Below are 18,857 nucleotides of genomic sequence, written 5' to 3'. Positions count from 1 at the left end.
CTAATGGGCGTATTCTTTATGTTCTAGCTTTCCCTATCCTGCTGTGTACAAAATGAATTGTGATTCAAGAACAGGCCACTATGCTTAGATATGTGTATAGATTGGTTGAAATGCATTGCTTATAGGTTGGCCATTTGAGAGGCTTTGTGTAGTGTAAATGCTTTATTAGAGTTGCACTGTGCAAATCTTTTACTGACTACCAGCACTGGGGTTGTGTTTTGTAAAAACGAAAATTAAGTTTCAGTAAGATCAGTAGTTTGGATTATCTACCCAAAAGTGACTGGGGAGAATTAAGTGATCACTGAAATAGTAATTTCTCCTTAAGGTTTATTTAGTTAGAAGTTAAGGTGAAGGGATGTTTAAAATTAGACATAGGTTGCATCTCTTATCTGCAGTGGAAGTAGGCTTGCTAAGTGTTTTGACAGGTTGCTCACCTGTCTTTCAGATGTGGTTTCTTACTTTTCATAAGCACTTTTGTCAGTGACAGAAGATAAGCTTGTAGAGTTTTGTAGAAGTAATTTGCAAGACTAGGGGAGAACAGCAGCCCTTAGGTCAAACACAACAAAGCAAAGTCAAATGGTCAGTGCCTTTTGTTCCCTTGTGTTATGCCCATTCTGTGAGAATAATGCTTATTTGATTCACCCATTTTCATAACAAACTTAAAACCTCTCTGTACTTGAGTAGTAAGTATACCTCTTTCATAAAGTGACTTACCAACTGCAGCCTCAGATACCATAGAATAGAATTACTCAGTTTTTACCTGAAAGATTAGACTTCACAGTTCAATTTTGTCATTCAGAGCAGCAGAAACACTTGAAGGCTTCCTCCTTTTAAATTGACTTATCAGATATTTGAATATAAATCCCGGGTTTTCTACAGATGGAATAAGTTGTAGGTTGTACTTTGCTCATCCTTGTAAAATAAAGATAACCTTTTGCTTCAGTTCATCACATTTTAAAGCGTTGTTTGTCATTCAAGATAGTCTGGTTTTGAAACAAGGTAATAATGTTACAGCTGTTATATTTTTTTTATCCATTTACCCTTATTATTTGTGATGGGTGAGATTTTTTAGCTTTCACTCTGCAACTTGCCCATTAGTTTTTATTGAAAGGGGAAAGAAAGGTATATATGTATGAGATACCGCAAGATACCAGGTACTTTAATACCCTTGAGGTGCATTTTGAATTCCTCATTATAAAAAAAACTGAGAGAAGATACTGGACTTGCCTAAGTAGGAGACTTGCTGTTGCTTGTGACACTTCTAGCCAGAATCTTCCTGGCTATTGCCAGCCAAAAACTTCATACTGTTAACCAAAATGAATGGATCTATTTGTGTCATCCTCAGAAGAACAAGTTTTGCAGGTATGTAAAACCTTGTGCAAACATCTGAGATGATGGGACATTGTAAAGGGAATAATCAGTGCTCTAACATAAGTTTTTTGAAGAATAGCTGTAGATTAGCAAGTGACTTTCCTGTAGTATATTCTGCAGTAGATACTTCCTTTACTTTGATCAGGAGTTTGCTGGAATAAAAAGAAAAGCTGGATATAAGAAATTGATGTAGGAAATACTGATACTGTAGTGCTTATGTCAGTAGTAGCAGTGAGGTTTTTCAAATGCAAACTACCTTTTCTGCAAGCCTTAATTTCTAGCACTAATACTCTTATTGTTTAAATATTTTTGTTAAAAATCTGATGTTTGTGTTGCTGGACTTAATAAATTTAAAGATTTTTTTTTTTTAATCTGTATTTGAATACAAAGCAGAACTGTAAACCCTGCTTATATCCCTCCCACAATTAGAAGCTTTTGGAATTATTTGTTGAAGCAGCTATAAACTCTGAATAGGAACTAAGACCACACTGAATGTTAGGTAGTCATTCTAGGCAGACTAAACATCAGTCTTGCTGTATGGGAGTTACTAAGGAAACATTCGTAATCTAGTTTCAAAAACCCCATAATGTTAAGGATGGAAAAGGAAGGGAGGGTGTTAGAAAGCTCTGCTGCACAATTTGAGATGCCTTGTCTGAAAAAGCTGAATTAAAATATCTTGCTTTAGCTAATATCTACTGGTAGTTTCATTTAATAGGAAAAAAGGCCCATGTGGATTTGAAGATGATTCCAGTTGACTCATCAACTGTGCTCCTTGGAGTTCTCTGTAAATAGTGTCCATATTAAAGCCTGTGTTGTTGAGCTGATACTCAAAAGTTGTTTAACAATTTCTACAGTTTTAAATTTTTAATTTACTTTAATTTTTCTGCTATCACAAAGATCTAAAGACTTTACTATAAATAAGAGGCTTTTTTTTTGTTGTTGAATGAGGTTCTGTATGAAGTTAAAAGGAAGCATCATGCTCAAGTTACACTTTACTATAACCTGTAACAGTAGCTACATGATTTTGCTGCTTTTTTGATAATGTTTTGCCTGGTTGATTGGAAGGGCTGATGAGAACTGCTTGTAGTAATCTCTGACAGAAGAAAGAAGAGAAATGGCTAGAATACCAGCTTGCTTTTTCTCTCATCCTTGCTGAAACAACACAACAGATTTTATTCTACAGCAGACTTCTGATGTTTTCACTCAAAACCACTCCAGTGTTATTTAGAAGAAAAAGTTTGTGTAAAATCTGATGTAGAACATAGTGGCACTCATGCTATTATGAACAGAGCTGATACCTTTTGGGGAATTTGAATGTACACAGCAAGGAAAGTCTTCATGTGGACAGCAAGTAGCTGGGAGATAGCATTTAAAGAAAATACGCATCCAATTACTGTAGATCTTTGGCAGAACACTGGTATCTCACTGTTCTCACATTTACATAGGAAAATAATGCATCATCTTACATAGTGGTCTGAGACGGCAAATACTGTTAGAGCCTATTAATGAAATAATAGTATTGTATTTAAAGTCGGCATAGGGAAAAGTGAGAAATGTTAACTTGCACAAAGTGATTAAGTATAGCTGCCATCTTCATGACAAAAACCTGTTTGCATTTAAAAAAGTATTTAGAGTGAAATATTCCTAGTTTTGAGTCGACATTTTGTAGTGTATAAGAAGAGTGTGCTTTTCTCTGTGGGTTGTTTTGGTTGGTTGGTTGGTTTTTGTTGTTTCTTTTTGGGTTTTGTTATGGTTTATTTATTTATTTTTTTTCTTACAGCCCAGAGCTTTAATTGAAACTTGTCTACTACTAAGCCTATCAGTTACGGGTAAAATCTCACTGGAAATAATAAGAACATTAAAGAATACATACAAATCTTTCATGACAGATAAGAATAATTTTTAGATTTAATAATTTTGTTGTCAAAATTGAGCTTATGAATCAAAATGAAGGAGTTAGTAGTTGAACTGCTTTAATCAGGAACCAAAGCTATTCTGTTTTCCTAGTTTAAATTCATTATGATCTTCTGTAGTAGTGTTACTAAACTAGTCACAGTGTTTGTTGTGATGTTGCAGACAACATCCATCTCTTCAGCTAAGGCTAAATGTAGAGAGCAGAAATACTCTTCAGTAGGACTCACGGTGAAACTGAATTTGACAAATCAAAACCACCAAACCACCACAGTTGCACTAATTTCTTCATATGGTAAACATGGGGAGTTTACTTCAAAATATCCAGACTTTTAAAATAAAACCAGCTAATCCTCAGTCCTAAAAAGCTTAGATAATAATAGGCCACTTCATGGTGCAGTAGGTCAACAGAAAAGATGAAAACTGTTAGATAATATAATCCTTAGCTGGACTGTGCTGAAAAGTCCAGTTCTTAAAACCTCTGTATTTTTCTGTTAAAGTTCAGAACAGAACTTTGGGTAATGTTTCCTTTCAGGTAGTGGCAACTGTAGTTTAGTTTTTCCCCTGGCACCTTATTTCAAAATGTGTTAACAAGTTGGGCTATTTTCTTCGTAGCTGGATTTTTCTCATTGATTGGTTGTGGTACATGTGTCTACAGAATGGGGAGAGCAACTTGGAAGGTGTGAGTTGAGGCTGAAGACAATGTTGAAACACCAGCTCTCTTTGACTGTCCTTTGGAGCTGTATAAGTAGTTATTCTGGGTGGTGTGATGTAAGAGTGGTGATGCTGTTGTAGCAGCAGTGAGGAAACAATGTATCCCACAGCTGTTGGTCTTATTGAGAATATTTCTTAACCAGGAAGAAATGGAAGTTGTCATGGAGTACTCACTGCTGCCTGATATGTGTAAAGTGGTTCTTACACTTGCCTTAAAACTTTATTCTAAACTAAAGGAATAGCCAGAGTACATTGACTTTTTCATTTGACTGAAGCAGTTGTAATATTTTTCAGTTCTGCTAAAAGTAAAGACTATTGTATTAGTCTAATATGTAGTTGGTAAAGTTTTTCCATTGCCAAAGTTTGAAATGCTGTGCACTAAAATTGGTTGAAATATGGAGAAGCAGAATGCAGAGAAACAACTCACAATGATGTGTAAGTCCTGTAAATGAGCTCCATGTTGTCTTGGAATCTCATTTTATTTATATAGTATGAAGATGTATCTCTGACATAAAAAATGTATAAAGGTGACTTTATTATTACATTTTTGTAATATTTATCAGTTACTGCTGGCAGTGATTGGCAGAAGAGGAGAGAGTGAGTTGCTGTTACATAAGGCTTACAGGTATTGTCCAATTTCCTGTGAGACTCGACTGTTGAAGTTATGCTGCCAGTCATATAAGTTCTTTCCTTTGGCAGGGAAACAATCCTAATTATTTAGCTCTTAAAAGTTGAAATTACTTCTGTGAATACATAAGGAGAAGAGAGGCCCAGAGGAATGTTTCAGTATCTCTTCTCCCCTCAGTCTATGCTAGTCAGCCTATGGAGCATGGAACCAACCATAACTTCCACTGCTCTTGGCCACAACAGTAGTTAGATGATGTAGAAGACATTGAGGAATATAGGGGTGGAAAGGGGAGAGTTGGAGGGCGCACACTAGCTGGGAGCTACTGTGGAATGGAGAATTGGGATGGAGTTAGAAACATCTAGCACTGCTGTGGATGTAAAATAGTTGTCTGAAATGATAACTGATAATTGAAATGAGGTTTCTCTGAAAGTAAGTAATCTAAAGAGCCAGTATTTTAGGTGTTCTCTCCCAATACAACTAGCTGTTTAATTTTCTTGCCTGATTCAGTATTACATTTCTTATTTTCACAAAAGCATCTTTATTTAATTTCCTTCATCTGTGAAACTGGCATCACAGCAGGTTCTTGTATTCTGATTGGGTTGGTAATTTAGAAATATATTATGAATTCAAATTTATTATAAAAACCCGCACCCTTATGCACACTAGGATGATAAAGTTTTGCTTTTCAAACCAGAACACCCAATTATCTAATAGAGTACACCCCTTCATCACAAAGAGAAAACAAAATCTGTTACAACTTCTTGAAATTGAATAAGATGTTTAGAATTTGAAGTGAGATGTTACATGCTTAAATGAAAACATTTAGAAACTTTTGTTAGTGTCAAAAAGGAATTTTGGTTACTTCTTTTTCTGCACTTCTCCACTACCAAACTGGAAAGGATACACTTTAGGTCAGTGTAGTGAGGATGGTATTTTTGAGTGCCATATGTAGGAGATGAATACATTACAAAGTCTTAGGCAGAGATAAGTTTGTTACACTTTGGTTAGTGGAGGAAATAAGGACTCTGATGAGATAAGGTACTGTTAAGAACATTATCTAGCCCAGGCCTTCTCTCCTTGAATCAGGCTTATTTCTCAGTGCAGAAGAGATGCTCTCTCTCCATAGTTGGGTTTGTGTTCCATAGTATACACATAATTTTTAAATGGGGGTGAGAGAAGAAGCTGAGAAGTAGGAGAAATGCTACATGCTTTCTAAAACATTTGTAGATGTTACTGAAGCTGTGCACCAAAGGGCTGAGATATTTACCAGTATTTTGTGATCTAGCACAAATCCTGAAGTATTTAAAACTATTTTTTGCATCTCTGATTTAAGTGTAGGCTGATGTTAACAAATAGAAATAGAAATCACTGTAAAATTTAACTTTTTATCTTCCCAAAAGTTAGACATTTTCCACTGTATTTTGATGGGTTTTTTTCTTCATCCCCATGCATCCAAACCAGACTTTTTATGTTGCCCTGTAAAGGTGTGGAGAACGGGTTTTGTAGTCAGCATATGCAACAGTTTTAAAGCTTGGCTGCAAGCAGAATTTAGGGTAGAAAATGTGTAGTGGCTGCTTAGTACGTTGAAAGATAGTCAGATTTGAAGAACAGAATTGAAAGTTGGAGATAACATTGAGCTTTGAGTTCTGCCTTTCAAAAGACCATTATATTAATGTCAGTTCTGAAAATAGAACTTGAACAATGTGTCAAAAGTAGCAATAAAATGTGAAGAGGCCTGGAGAATCAAGATTTACATCTGACTGTGGTTTTACAGGTTAAGTACATGGTTATTGGGCTCTATTTCCTCAAATGTTAGGTTGTCATGACCATTTTCCATTCCTAAATGTGTATTTATCCCTTGTTTTCAATCAGTCGGTATCAAAGGTTCATTTTACAGCCCAAATTGGACAGCAAAGGAGGTAGAGGGATGTCATTGTTTGTTTTTACCACATTTATGCCTTTAAACAGTTCTCAGGTTTTATGTGGAACACTGAGCTCCTTATAACTTCTTTAAAGACAAGCCTCAGAACTGTCATGTTCTCAGTAAATATGAGCCCTTTGACCCCAAAGAAGAAGGCAGGAGACAGCAGACGGTGGTACTCCCCCGAGTGTTACACTTGGCAATGTTTCAAACACACAAAGTTTTGATGTAATTTATTTCTAGGTTGCCAGTAGCTACCAGAGTAGGAGGAATGATTCTACAAAGGCAGTAGATCTGAAATCAGTAATTTTCTGCATCACATCCCTATTTGCTAGTTGTAACGACCCATCACTTTATTTCTTCTTTTGTGCACTATCATTCTGCATTCTCCTCAAACCATGGACACCAAACCAGAGACCACTGAGAACATTGCATTCATAGAGAATCTCCTTTTTCTCTGCATCCCTCCACCTTGTCTTTGCTATCCTACACATCCAGACCCAACAGTGAAAGCTGGAGCTCTTCATTGCCCAAGATTTCAGAGTATAAAGGCAAAACCAAGTTTAAATTCTTGATGTGTTCTAGAAACATAAAATTTCCCATACTAAGTTACCTGTTTTCTGGTGGAGGTAAATTGACATCCTTCTGCTGTAGTCAGCCATTGGCAAAAGGTAGCTGTAGCTCATAAGGCCAGCATATTTGACTGATAAATTTGGCGATTATCATCAACTTTATTTTGGAGTATTTGTCAGCCAGAGGAAATCAGGGGTTTTGTTAAACTGATACTCAGCACCTAGCTTCCAGACATACCTGTTTAGTCTTACTCATCTATGATTCCATATTAACCAGTGTGAGAGATGCTGGATGAGTGCCAGTAGATCATGGTTTTCTCTTCCCCTCATTTTCTTTCTTCCACTGACATGACTTCTGTTGTGACAAATTTTTGTTGTGGCAATTTTTTTGCTGCTGTTTTTTAAAATGGTGGTACATTAAACAGTTGTTACTTTTACATTTTTTTAATCTAGGAGCTGTACCACTGTAATTAGTATTTTTTACACTGACTGTTTAAACAAAACAATTCAGCTTGCCATCTTGAAAGCCAGACATTTCTTGTGATTGCTCTCACAGGTGGTGTAGTGAATTTCCAGTAGACATCCACTGGTGGTGTAGTGCCATTTCCAGTAGAAAAACATGTCATTTGGTATAGGATAATATTAGATGCAACTTCTGTAGAATTAAATTCTGTGTGTGTGTATACCTGTTTGCTTTCTTGGTGATAACACCACTACTACACTTAGTTTATCTGAAAATGCAGGAATGGAAAGTCCCTATTTATAATATTATGCGTGGAAGAAATCAAGCATTCTTGCTCAAGGAGTGCTATCTCACAGATGTTTAATCTTCAGGCTGAAGGATTGTGGAATAAAGCAGTGATACAGGTGCAAACCCAAGGCAGAACGTACAGTCACTACACACAGGTTTGGTTTTGAGAACCTGCCTGAACTTTTTCAGACAACACATTTTTTTTAAGAACCAGTAATTCCTGGTTTTCTGGATTTTTTTCTTGTACAATGGTGCTGTCTTAGAACACAGTAGCAAGAAATTGAAAATGACTAGGCGATCCTCCAGACAGTAGTGTTTAAAACACTGCTCCTTTGGTTTTCTGGCTAGCTTCTCACCTGTAATTTATATGGATTGTTAATGCACTGCCTTACTGCAGTGCCTGTAAGGAGAAGTCATCCTAATGCCATTAAAAATGTAATAGGCAGCCATCTGCAGCTGTTTTGTACTCATGTTCTTAGCATTTCTAGAAAAGAGCACGTTAAAACTTTTTTACCTTCTAGCTAATTAGTATATTCTGCTTTATGCAAAGAGAAGAATCCAGTTTTCTGGAACACCACGATCTTCCTTTTTTTCCCAGCCCACACACCAGTAGAGTTGTTGTCCTTTGTGCTTAGTCTTTGAGTCCCAGAAGGATGCTGCTTTATTATTTGGCTAATCAGTGTTATTAATATTGGATCATGCAACTGCTTTTAAGCCAGGTGAAAATGATTGTGTTGATCCATATTTAAACCACAATATTATTATTAGCATAATTTTTTTTTTCAACTCTTAACAGTTAAAGATAGTGAAGATTCCTGTCACTCCTGACTAGGAGCATCTCACTTATTCCATTAGTGTCCACTGCACTCTGTGTGTGCATATACAAGTCAGCAAATATCCTAGCCCCAAATCCTTGAAGCCATGCTCAATAGCAGCTGCTGTAGTCAGAGGAAAATTAATGCTCTTATGCAGCATGATCAGAAAAATTGTGCATGCTCAATGGCAGCTGTAGGTTTCAACCTTGCATTTCTGTTAAATAGTAAGCAATAATTCTTAGGCTTCTGAGGGTAAATCCATATGTAGGCTGTAGAATCATCTTGGTCACTTGAACTTCAGGTTGGGATTTACCTGAAAGTATTCATTGTCTTCTGGAGTCTGAATAGCTAACATCAAGTTATGTATATAACTAAAGTAGCAAGAGAGTTTACAGAAGCTACTCTTAAAAATACCAGGAGTAATAAAGACTGGTGTTCATAATGTAAGTTTTAAAATCTTCAGTTATAAAATGGTGAGTACAAACTCCAGATTTGCATCTTTCAATGTAATTGATAAAGGCTTACCATTTAAGTATATATTCTTTTAATTTAAGATGTCATAAATGTATTGCTTGATTTAAGACTTAGAGCATATTTATTTTCTGCATGTGAGCCAGTGCCCATATTTCAGTAGGAAGAGGTTGCTGGAAAATACTGAATTTCATTAGAGCTCCAGTTAAAACAAAGCTACTGGTGGAAAACCTACATGCACAAACTGTTGTGAGGGTCAGCAGGCAGGCTCTTAGTGCTGCAGTGGGTGGGAGGAATACTGTGCAATTCTGAGAATGCTGCGAGGTCCAGAGTCTCACTGAAATAATTTCCTCAGGAGACACATTCTCCATGTCCCTCAAAATGTTTAATGGCAGACAAGCTTTCTCTTGTGCTGCTCCATACAGACATAACTTGTTAAAGCATATTGCTCACTTTTTCATGGCGCATGTGTGATTAACAATGCTTTTTCTTCCAATTCTGCGGTACCTAGCATGCTTTTATTTAATGTCAGACAGCTTTTGCCATGTTGCACAATGAACTTTCTCCTCCAAATTTCAGTTAATTTGGAAACATAATGAAATATGCCCTACACAGTTGCAGCTTTCCACCTACAGATGAATTACTGTGGGGAGAATTCTTTTTGCTGTTTTTATTTGATCCTGTGGTCTTGACTCTTCTTGATAAGGTAGCTATGAACAAGTCACTTTCCCTGAACAGCAGCAAAAAGATTATTTGGTTTTTGGTTTTTTTTAGCTGTAGAAGTGTGGGACAAATGTGTCGTTTCTGCTCCATCAGCAGCTACTTGCCCTTTCAGCAGGGGGTCCTCTTGCTATGCTATTGCACCATGAAAGACTAGCTAGAGATGGCTGGGGGTCACTGAGGGACTCATTTGGGCCGTTGAGCCCTTCAGCCTGTGGTGCCTGGCTAGCCTGGGTTTGAGGGGTGTCAGTAGAGAAACTACCTTTTACTTTACAAGGCAAGCCCTTTAAAAAAAAAATTAAATTTGAAATGCATGGTGACTTGTATAGTTACTCTAAGATGGTATCTTGTGTGCAAATCTTTACATTTTATTGTAAGTCATGGCCAAATAGTAAATAATTTTGTCATGTTTCCCACCCTACATGGAGAAAGGTTACCTTTTCCCATGACATTGGACTGCAGAGTAACATAAAAGTGGCACACCCAGGCCTAATACTCAATCCCTCTATCTCATGGCAGACTGGAAACATATACCCAGGTGGCATTTGTGTAGTTCTTCATAAACTCTAGCCTGCCACAGATCATATCCAGCACACCAGAAATCTTAAACAGGTCCTGACAGGCAAGTTTTGCTGTGCCAGCCAGTCAGTCCAGCTCTTGCTTGAATGTCAGCTGCAGGTTCAGACCTGCTGGTTTTGTTTCCCTTGTCATCACATGCAGGGTGTACTTTATTTTTCTTTTAGTCTTCACATTTACAAGAGATCTGGAAACATGAGTCTATGGACAGACAGCCTTAAAGGTTTTAAGAGCAAGGAGGGATAGACAATTAATAAAAAAGTCTTAAATTGCTATAGTAGCCGTGTATACTGGATTTGTATTCAGTTCAGTTTGTCACCATGGTAAGCCCCTTTTCTGCAGCAAGAGTGCTGTTTCCATTGCTACTTCAAGTCTCGTTCCCTCAGGTCTGAGGGAATTTGAAGCAGCTCACCAATGAAATAAGACAGATGTCATTACTTTGCAATTTGGACAGCAAATCTACTGAAACCCTGCTTTTCTAAGATACTGTCAGGAAAACCAACTTTTTAAAAGAGAGGTTGTACAGGTTCTTATTTTAGGCTGTACAACTGGAAGTAGAGCCTAAGATTTTCTGTAGAACCCTTGGTGCAAATTTAAAGCAGTATCAAGTTTGTGAGAGCAGATTTAGTGTGAATAAAAGAGAAGATTGAAGTGTCTGTCATGCAAGAAACCCAGGGTAAAGAACTTGGAAAATATACCTAAGTGACTTGCATTCTGACATGCAAGAAGTACATGACAAAAAAGGGAATTTAAGTGATTTACTGCTTTGTATAATTCTGTTTCTTTTGACACTGTGTAAACATGAAGACCGAAGGAATTTCTTGCATCATTTGGGGTTTTCCCCCCAGTAACAAGTCTACTGAATTACTCATTATTTTTTTTGCAAATATCTTAGTAGCAAATCACTGTAACAACCTTTAACTTATTATCTTTGCCTCATGACCTGATCTTCGAAGGTCATTTCATCCACTACTGGATAGGAATACAGACATACAAAATGGAAACCCTCCACAGATACTCCTAGAGTTCTATATAAACCAGGATAATGTTTTTAAAGATCATTTTAGTGAACTATAGGTGGCTTGAATGAAAGAAAGGTGCTTTAAACAGCTAAGACATTTTAGATTTAAATGATGCCATAGCACTAAGCCTGACAAGTTCAAGAAGTGTTTGGACAATGCTCTCAGGTACAATGATGTGACTCTTGGGGATGGTCCTGGGCAGGAGTTGGACTCAGTGATCCCTGTGGGTCCCTCCCAACTCACCAAATTCTGTAATTTCGTGATTGCTAACCTCTGATACATGTTTAATCAGTAGATCACAGAAAGATGTGCATTAGTAGGGTTATTGCAATCTGTAGGCTTTTGGGAGCAATATAGTTCATAATGGGAAAGAAGAGTTGCAAAAAACACTGTAAATGTCTTTCCATGTTCTTTTTAATGTTGTTTACTTGTTCTGTGTTCTGCTCTCTCTCTAGACCTTTTTTTTCCCTCTGATTTCTCATAATTTCTTCCCTGACAACTTCTTTTTACATCTTTTTTATTATAAAATAAAACTAGCTATTTGAGCAATTTGGAATTGGGTAAAAAGTGTAAAAAACATGTGGGTGTGCCACATTTGCTGCCTGAAATTGGTTGATTGATTAGGGACTTCTTCATTGTGAATTTTTCTTGGAATTGTTCTGTGCTCTCTATTGGTATCACTTTTCTAAGGCAGTTTTTTCTAGTCAAAATATTTTAATATTAAAGCTTGAGGGTAAACACTTTCTTTAAAAGCACTTTTTCTATAATTTTTAAAATTATAGAACTTGTATCTATGTGTGTTTTTGGAAAATTTAGATAATGATTCTTGTTGGTCGTGGAAGAGGTGCAATTGTCGGCTTGCTTCATGCATAGTAGAGTTTTCACTGGAGATACTCCCACAGGGTGTTTGAGAGGCAAGTAAATCAGAATATCTATTGCTGCTGTGTAGTTCTCCTTTCCAGCTTTACCTTTCTTATGCTCCCATCCCCATTGCTGAACACAGCATCTGAAATATCTGTTTCACACAAAATGAGAGAAAAACACAGAAATCACCGTGCAGCATATCAACAGTTTGCCTTACAGAATTGCTCTAATTAGTCATGTAAACTATAGTTTCAGTTATCAATTGACACTGAGCATATTCAACTGCCATTAAGCAAATCAGGCCTGGGAATGCTTATCTTTGAGCTGTAACTTAATGCTTCTCTTGAGAATCCATGTATCTAAAATGGATGGTTCAACCTACTTAATGAAGCTGTGAGAATGAATTGACAAGTCTAATATGAAACTGTCTAGCTGATAAAATTCATTAGAATGTTGGAAACAAACACATGTTGGATGGCCCATTAGCATTTCTTGACTTCCTTTGAGAACTATCCATTAAAAATCTTCAAAAACCACATGCTGTTCAAGTAAGACTGTTTTGAAATTTAAGGTGGCTGTCTTTCACAGCTCTTTGTTTGGGTTGGATAGGAATAATTTATGAACTTGGAAAAGATGGACATGAATTATTAAAAAAAACAGGTAGTTGGAAGAACTTCTTAAAAATGTCCAAGACCAGTTTTGCACAGATAGACCCTACACTGATAGATTATTTAAATGAACAAGGTCATGAGTGTGGGCTCACCTGTAGCAGAAATTTGGGGTCCTCTATCTTCACTGCCTTTATTTATTTCACCCTAAATGAAGCTAATGCCTTACCTCTGGTCACTATTATGCTTTCTCATTTTCTTTCTTGACCACAGGTTAACACTGAATGGTTCTATACTGCAACTGCAACAGCTACATATGTTACTCTGCTTTAAGTTCTATGCTGCTTGGATTAGACTGCTGCTAGTGCTTAATCTTGTTACAATAAAATTAGGTTTTATGCTTCTACATTATGGAGATCTGTCTTTGACAAAGATCTGAGACAGTTGTGACCTGGCTAGCTATAGATAAAACCATACCTAGTGACCTGCTGTGTTAACTTTCATTCTCAGATTCACTTTCATCTTCAAAATAAGAACATGTAGTCTTAACTTTACAGCAGTTTCATACTTTAAGATGTCCATTTGTGTCTGCTAAATAATGAACTACACAGTCCACATTTGTGCAGTTCAACACTTACAGCACTTAGGTTGAGAGAGTTGCACATGTGAAATCTGAAGTTGGAACTGAGACTGTTGTAATGACCTACAGGCAGGGGATGCATGAACTGAGGAATGTGCATCTTACACATCTGAATTTTTACAGTTCATCTGTTAGGTACAGTAAATATTTGAGCCTGAAGACTTCACACAACTGTTCTTAAATGCATTGCTAAAGGCATGCTTTTCTACTAGACCATCAAAATTCTTCATTCATTTTAAATTGTTTAAAAATTAAACACTGATACCCTTTAATTTGGATTTCATGTAGATCTTCCATGAATAGGTGAAACTTCAAGAAGCTATCTATAAGCCTCCAGCCATTCAAATTTTTTTTATTTTCTTATTTTCAAAACTGTTCTGCTTTATCCCTTGTGTGCCTGTGCAGAGTAGCAACTTGAGTATTTGAGCAAAATTGCTCAGAATTGTTCTGAAGTACTTGATTACTTATCATCAAAAGTTCTCCAAAGCTTTAACCTGTCAGCCAGTGTTTGAAACTTAAGAATTCAGTATAATTTAAGCATCTCTTGGAAGCGTGTAGCTTTGAGTTTATTATAATGGCTAAATAAATGCAGTATCAGATAATAAAACACAGGTAGACCACGTGTAACCTCAGGCAGGCATCCTTCATTTCAGCTGCTGCTCATATCTGCCATCCTGGAATGCTTTAAATTAAATCATAGGCCCATAGAGACTGACTAATTAAATCAATGTCTTTATATAGTAATTTATTTTATAAATTAATAGTCATCACCCTGGACCTTTCATGACTGAGGGAAGATAAATATAAACTAAGCCAGCCTAGTAATATCCCTGCTAATTAACTTTACTCATAGAATCATCAAGATTGGAAGATACCTTCAAGTCAATCCAGCCCAACTGTCCATGCAGCACTACCACTGTAACCCTTAAACCACATCACCCACTACCAGATCCAAGTGCCTCTTGAACACCTCCAGGGATGGTGACTCTACCACCTCCTTGAAGGCTTTCAAGTCCTGTTTTGTTTACTTCTACTTTTACAAACATTGAGCAACTTTTTGGTAACACAATCTTCAACATAAAGGCTAAAGACAGGTTTATAATAAAATAATCATAAAAATTAGCTTTAAGTAATCTATGTTTTTTCTCAAAATATGAAATAGGGAAATTGTTTTTTCTGAGGGGACATGCATTTTAATATACTAATAAAAATGAGCCTGAATTTAATGAAATTACAAGCCTTCAGGAAAAAAAATCTTACTTTTATTATGCTTGTCAGAGATTATTTAAAACGTTACTAACTTCTGTGAGGATCTGCCAGAGAGTTTTCCAGCTGGGCTAAAGAAGACTTCTGCAATTGCAACCATGTATAGTTGTTCTCTAGGCTGGTCATGTGCTGCTTGGCTACTTGCTCTCTGTGATGTGAGAACTTCTTGCATGGGTGGGTTGTCCATGGCTCCCATGAGTCTAAAAAATGGGGAGATGGAAGCCAATGGGTTTGAATGCAAAACTTGGATAAGTTCATATGGAACTTGGCACCAGAGGCTATGAAGATTAAGAAGGGATCTGGTACTAGACATTACAGTAAAGAATGGAATAGAAGATTAGCTGGCTGAGAAGGGAGTGACCAGCCAGAAGGTCACTCAGACCACATAGGACTGAAATCAACTGGAATTCATTTGGACTAAGACAAAGGAAGTAAAAACTGATACGAGGTAATAGATCTGATGAAGATATTATCTAGGTGGAGAATAGGGACAGGCCAGGTATAGGACTGGGGAGAAACAAGTGTGACTGGAACCAGAACTATAGAGAAAATGATAAATGGAGACCAGGATTGGAGAGGGAGAAATTTAGATCAGAATCAGAAAAACTAGAAATGGGAAGAGGTAGGCAAAAACTAGTTGTGAGTATAATGTGTCTGAATAGAGCTCTGATAGGAGTCTGAGAGTCATTGAACATCCTTCTTGGACAAAGGTTGGTTCTAGGAGCAATGCTCCAGGAATGGAGATGGAGACCAGGAGTCAAGGCTGCCATGAATGAGATTTGAGATACTGTTTTAGGCTGGAAGGAGCTGGACAAAAATTGCATTTTCAAGAAGGAGGAAGAATAATTTGTGGCCACTGAGAAGACTTTGCATTTGTGATAGTCACACTTCAGATGGGAAGTGTCCTGATAAAATGCTTTGTTTCTATCTGCTACTGTTCCAGACAGGAATTTGTGGTTTGAAGGTCTGCAGTGTATTCCAGTCTGTACCACAGCATAACAGTTGATGGTGGGCAAAGCCACAAAATCAAGATTTCCGCAGATGGTCACTAATTCAGTTTGTGGGTTTCAAACTTCTGAGCTGATTGCTTCCTATTGCTTCACTTGCAGACAAACTGAGGAGTCTCTAATACTTTAACTTAGAAAATTTCTTTGAAGTGTTAATTTCTTGGAAATTTTAAGTACTAAATAAAATTAGATACCTAGAATTAGAGGATGCATTTCATTTTCATCTGTCAGCTCAAAGAAGGTTTCTGAAGAATAAATTATGTTTTATAATGATGAAGCTTGCCATTAGAAAACCTGAGGATGTTAGTAAATCTATGCACAGAATAATGTGTACAGTAAGTAATGCATAGGGCAGTGCATAGACCAAAACAAAATAAACAAAGCAGTCACCACGTAGTTGCTCATTGCTTCAGTGCTATTTACTTAGTTCAAAACCTGGCAAGACCAAATGCAAAACAGTTAGATATTAACATATTTAAAAAGTTGAAGCTTGCTTCCAGAAATATCTTTTCTAGGAAGTAGGCAATGCGCAATGGAAGGTTAGCCAAGTCTGTCCTTTTCTAAGATTGTCATAACTGTCCTTAGTTCTTCTACCTTCTGTGTGAAGCTTATGGATATTGGTTCAGTCTCTTAAAGTTGTTTCAGGGTTTCATTTATCCTAAATACTGGTAAATAGGTTGAGCTTTTAATTGTACTGCTGACAAATGTGAGCCATGCCAAATTTTTAAAGGCAGCACAAAATTTAACCATGCTCATCTGTTTTCCAAGGTGATAGTGAGGCTTACCTGAGTCCTCTAAGTCTAGTTGTCAGTCTTCCTTGCAGAACAATACCCAAACTGGGTGAGGTAGAGTCTAGCAAGGTAGAATCTATGAATACTGTGATTCTGAATTTCAAAATCTAGATATCAGGCTATCACATGACATTTGCTTTCATCTGAACCTTCGAAGAGCTCTAGTAGTTTCTGCACTGTTGGACACAGTACAGGAGAAGCCTTTGCTCTGGTGATGCAGCTCTGACATCTGCGCCTGAAACTGAAGGTTGGAATGGACCTAGAAAGTCAGAGATCTCAGTTTTAAAAACTGTGTACATACAGGCCATGGATGCTGATGTACATATATGCCCTCAACACTTCAAAAGCCTTTTAAACATCTGGGTTTTGTTTTTCTGTATTGAAGTATTTATTTTCACCTTACTTTTCTGTAGCTAATGAGGGTGTAGATTAAATACTTCTCTTTCCTGCAAAGCATTTATTATTGCTTTGCTATACATGTTCTACCACACAGTATTTTGGTGTGTTCCATAGCCTCAGTGATCAGATGAAGGTTCAAAGTCATATCAGTGTTATAAAGGGAAAGCATATCCATGAAGTTTTTTATCTGTACCACCTTCCTAGTGCAGAACATCTTCATAAAGATCTGTTTTATTTGGAAGGGAATATATTCTCTGCAGTGCACAGCTTGTTTGATCTGCCCACATTTTTATTATTTATGATGTGTGTAGTGTCTAATCAAAGATTATTTGGATTTTTTTGCCTGGTACTTTTTGTTAGAGAATCACTGTTAATCTAGATTCTGAATCCATATGTTATTAGCATTGCTTTCACAAAATATCCATATACACTGTCCAATTATGGAAATTGTACTAACTGGTGGGACTGTAATGAGTCAAATAAGTTCTAATTACCTCATAAACCTGCTTTTATGACTGGAAGTAGAAACAAATATTGCCTGAAAGTAGTGTTAGGTGTTAGCTTAAGCCACTGGGGAAATAGAAGAGACTTTTAATTCCAAACATCAGGTTACCCATATATCCCAAAAGTAAGGTTCTCCATAGGCAGGAAGAAATGCAAATTAAGCTCAGTGTAACAAAATAAAGCATCATACTGCTGCCTATCCTTGACTCTTTGAAGTAAATATCTCAAATCTTCCCTCATTTATACAGGGGTAATTTGAAGTTTATCTTAAAATCAGCATAGTTACAATCAAATTTAAATTCTCCATGAGGATTTCCACAGTTAAAAGTGTCAAAAATAGGATTAAATTGTTACTTGGTTGTATAACGTCTAGCATTTCTAATGGAACAACGATACTAGAAATAACACCTAGATATCCCACTTCTCTGCTCTCATTGTCACACTCTCAACATACACAATGAGGAAAAAGGTGGTAGGTACATGTGCATGCTATTATAAATCAGTAAAGGCTGCACATACAGTGAGTGTTGTTGATAATGAATACTTAATACTTGTATTCCAGCAGTCCAGGACTACTTAGGTCATGCCAGGACAACAATAACAGCCATAAAAATACACAAGCAAACCTTTCAGAAGAGGCTAGTGGTTTTAAATAGAATCAAACTGTGAACAGCGGCTGCCTTGAAAATACCTCTAAACTGCTGAGTCACTGTACTTGAAAATCAGTCCTCTTTTGGACTTTCTCACCAGTCATAAAAACTGGACATCTCCAGTGATTTCTAGAATAGTTTCAGGAGTGTCATGAGAAATTAGGTGCTGTGGATAGGTGAATATTTTTTCTCTTTGTGGGGGAGGATTGCTGTGAACATCTAACCTGCAGTTTCAGATTTCACATATACTTTGGATTACCAAAATTGGATTAAAATTGCATTCTGTAATTTATGCTGCATCAATAATATAATCAGCTATAAAACCTTACTTACTTTTTTTTTAACTCTAGTTTTGCAGTAAAAACTTCGAGCAAATTTTCTCAGAGTTTCATATTTCTGAGAAGGCTTAAGGAACAAATTTTGTCTTCCTAGAGTGCATTATGCCAGAGATGTTGGTGAGAGGAAGATGACTGAGTTATGTGGGAGACACAATTTATGAGAACATTTTCCTTAGTGAGGAAAAGGAACCTACTGTTAGTAGTATTGATCAAGCTGATAGTCACTAGGCAACAAGTCCCAGGCAGATTTATATGGAAAATGCTGGATGTCAGAAATGCAATGTTGTTATGGAAATGATTTATTATCAGCTAAAGGGA

General features: G+C 36.8%; 1 protein-coding gene across 1 annotated transcript in view; it reads left to right on the top strand.

Annotated features, from left to right (window-relative positions):
- The window catches only part of RPRD1A (regulation of nuclear pre-mRNA domain containing 1A), a 43,298-nt gene that overhangs the window by 17,677 nt on the left and 6,764 nt on the right, over nucleotides 1-18,857 (top strand). The gene's annotated exons all lie outside the window — the stretch shown is intronic.

The sequence above is a fragment of the Anomalospiza imberbis genome, chromosome 1 (assembly GCF_031753505.1).
Source record: "Anomalospiza imberbis isolate Cuckoo-Finch-1a 21T00152 chromosome 1, ASM3175350v1, whole genome shotgun sequence".
Lineage (NCBI taxonomy): Eukaryota > Metazoa > Chordata > Aves > Passeriformes > Viduidae > Anomalospiza > Anomalospiza imberbis.
Note: the sequence above shows the minus strand (reverse complement) of the source record. Positions and strands in the feature narration are given on the sequence as shown.